Consider the following 3,598-nt stretch of genomic DNA (forward strand, 5'->3'; position numbering starts at 1 on the left):
GGTGGGGCTGATGAAATGAAATGTGGATGGGTCTCTTGTGATACAGCAGTGAATAATGGTTATCAGGACTGCTTGTGAAGGTTGGAAATGTAAAGGTAGACGTTTTTAGCAAGGAGGGGAGTGATTAACTTTTCAGCCTAGGAGTGGAGGTCCCTGGGACCATCAAGGGAGAAGAGCAGAGAGCGGGACCTTACCCAGAGAAGCAGTGATGTCTGAAATGGAGGCAGAGACGATGACATGGAGAGATGGAGCAGTTGGGGACTTTAGGCCCAGAGAGGGAGTGGGGGGGCAGGCTTGTAGTATATACCCTTTGGTTGGTTGATGATGCATGGAGGGGATTGTAACCATAGCAATGAAATGATATATGATAGGATGAATGTAAAACAAATGTTCTCCCATGTAAACAATCACATAATTCACAATAAAACATCAACAAAAAAGAAAAAGAAGGCCAAGGGGAAGAAGGTGGAGCCGGCTTCTCCTGTTGTCAAGAAGCCGGAGACCAAGAAGGTGGTGAGTTCTCTGATCGAGAAAAGGCCCAAAGTTTGGGACACCTAACCCAAAAGGGACCTCACTGCTTTGTCAAATGGCCCACCTACATCTGGCTGCAGAGGCAAGGGGCTCTCCTCCACAAAGAGCTGAAAGTTCACCCACGACTTAGAGGGCCAGACAGCCACTCAGCTACTGAAGCTTCCCCAAATGCAGGCCAGAGACAATGAAGGTGGACAAGCTGCTGGCCCAAACTCAAAAGAAGGCAACTGGCAAAGGGCATGTCCCCACCAAGAGGTCTGCGTTCTGTGAGCCGGGTCAGTGCTGTCTCCTCTCTGGAGGAGAACAAGAAGGCCCAGCTGGTGATGATCACACAGGACATGAACCCCATTGAGCTGGTTGTCTTCTTGCTGGCCTTGTATTGTAAAATGGGTCTTCCCCACTGCATCATTATGGTCAAGGCCCAACGTGGATGGCAGGTCCAAAAAAAGACCTGTACCACTGTGGCCTTCACACTGGTGAAGTCGGAAGACAAAGGATCTATGACAAGGTGGTGGAAACCATCCGGTCCATTACAACAACAGATGCATGAGATCTGACATCATTGGGCAGGCAATGTACTAGGCCCCAAATTGGTGTCTTGCTTCACCAAGTTGGAAAAGACAAAGGTCAAAGAACTGGCTACCAAATTGTGCTACTCTGTATGGCTGGTTTCTCTGTACATACTGTTGGGAGCGATTTGAATATAGAAAGCGGCTTCACTTCTGTTGCTTGACACAGCTCCAACAGATAGAGAGCTATCATGCAAGACTGGTAGCTCTCGGAAGTCACTTTCTATCTTCTCTTTAGGGTAACTTTGAATTTACTTGTAAAAAATATATAATATGGTCATATTCACAGCCTTTCACTATGAGTTCTACAAACCTTAGGAAAAACTGGCTTAGCAACAATTGCTTTCAGCTTTGGTGGATTGAATACAAAGGAAATTGTATGTGCCACTCCTGTTCACAGAAAACCTAAGTACAAAGTAACTGCATTTATGAGATCACAAAAGTAGATAACAAAATAAAGTGAAATTGACTGACCCCTACAGACCTCACCACAATCAATTACCATCTAGAATTTACAAACCCCCACTATTACATACAGGCACCTGCATGAATAGGCAGGGAATAGTGAACACAAGTGGAAGGTGGTCAAAACTTAATAATCTACATTTCTTGCAGCAGTTAGCCAGGTTGGGTCTTACGCCTCACAGCCTCAAAAGAAAGGAAATACAAAGAACACTGTGGTTAAGCAATTTAATGAACACATTTTTAGAAAACAAAATTAAGTAGATGTTAGTAATGCTTTTGCTATGATAATAATAGCATAGTATGTAGGATAGAAGATTGATAATCACCTAGTAGAAACAATAAAGTAGTGTAAGCATTGATGATTAATAGAAACTTATATTATTAAGAAGATGTAATCAAGGGTCTGATAAGTGGAAATGATTTATGTAAGGTTTAACTTGATCTTTTAGTGGGAATAAGAAGAAACAATCTATCACTTACGTAGGAGAGGAGATGATGTCAAAAGGAAAGTGTTCAGTGGTTGAAAAATGAACAGGATATGGAAAGGTCAGTTTGGACATCACAGAAATACTTTTGTTAAGGTTGTATAATCACAGAGTAAAAGGAATGTTGTGATTGAAACTGTGTAATAATTCATGGAAAAATCAAAGTATCAAATCATTATGTACTGTGTAATTTTAACTATAAAAAATAAAGACTTGCTGAGCTGGGCCAGAAGAAGAGAGAAGAAGAAGAACAAGCAGACAGAGAAAGAGAGCCCACTTCAGCTAACTAAGCAAAGGCTCTCAATTGCCTTTGTTTTCGCCGATTCCGCATCTCCTCTCCTGTCCCTAGACCCCGCGTGAGTTGGATTCCTGCAACATACAAATAAAAATTCCTTCTTCAGCCCAAAAAAGAAAAGAAATCAAAATAAACTTACAAAAATGGAAGAATACACCAGGCTCCTGGATAGGAAGACTTAACATTGTGAACATGTCAATATTACCCAAAGCAATCTGCGCATATAACACAATCCCAATCCAGATTCCAATGACATTCTTTAGAGAGCTGGGAAAACAATGATAAATTTAATATGGAAAGGAAAGGGACCCAGGATAAGCAAAGCACTACTTAAGAAGAAGAACAAAGTTGGAAGCCTCTCACTCTCTGATTTCAAAATCTGCTACATGGTTACAGTGGTCAAAACAGCCTAGTACTGGTACAATGAAAGATACATAGATCAATGGAACAGAATTAAAAATCCAGAAATTAAGCCATCCACATACAGTCAACTGATCTTTGACAAAGGGCCAAAGTACATTGAGTGGGGAAAACATAGTCTTTTCAACAGATGGTGCTGGCAGAAGTGGAAATAGTTATGCAAAAGATTGAAACAATACCTTTATCTCATGCCATATACAAAAACCAACTCAGCATGTATTAAAGACCTAAATGTGAATCCCAGAATTATATAGGTCATCAATGAAAAAATAGGAACAAATTTAAGGGCTCTAATCCAGGCACACACATACATTGCAAAAATCACACAAACAATAAGAAGTCAAAGTAGATGATTGGGACAGTCTAAAAATTAGAAACTTAAGTGCATCAAAGGCTTTCACCAAAAGAGTAAAAAGGGAGCCCACAGAATGGGAAAAAAGCTTTTGCAATGACACAACAGACAAGGGATTAATTTCTAAAATCTATAGGAAACTACAACACCTCTATAAGAAAAAGACAAATAACCCAAATAAAAAATAGGCACAGGACATGAACAGACACTTCACCAAGGAAGACATTCGGGCAGCCAACAATGAAGAAATGTTCACGATCATTAGCCATTAAAGAGATGCAAATCAAAACAACAATGAGATATCATCCCACACCAGCAATAACAGCGAAGTTCAAAGTTCAAAAATGCAGAGGACAATAAATGCTGGCGAGGATGCGCAGAGACTGGATTCGTCCTACATTGTTGGTGGGAATGCAAAATGGTCCAACCACTCTGGAAAACAGTATGGTGCTTCCTCAGAAAGTTGGAAACAGAAATACCT

At 40.7% G+C, this 3,598-nt stretch overlaps 1 pseudogene; it reads left to right on the forward strand.

Moving 5' to 3' along the window:
* LOC102836218 overlaps positions 1-1,088 on the forward strand; it is a 23,952-nt pseudogene extending 22,864 nt beyond the window's left edge.
* Positions 1,089-3,598: the final 2,510 nt, after the last annotated feature.

Source organism: Chrysochloris asiatica, unplaced genomic scaffold, assembly GCF_000296735.1.
Source record: "Chrysochloris asiatica unplaced genomic scaffold, ChrAsi1.0 scaffold00122, whole genome shotgun sequence".
NCBI lineage: Eukaryota > Metazoa > Chordata > Mammalia > Afrosoricida > Chrysochloridae > Chrysochloris > Chrysochloris asiatica.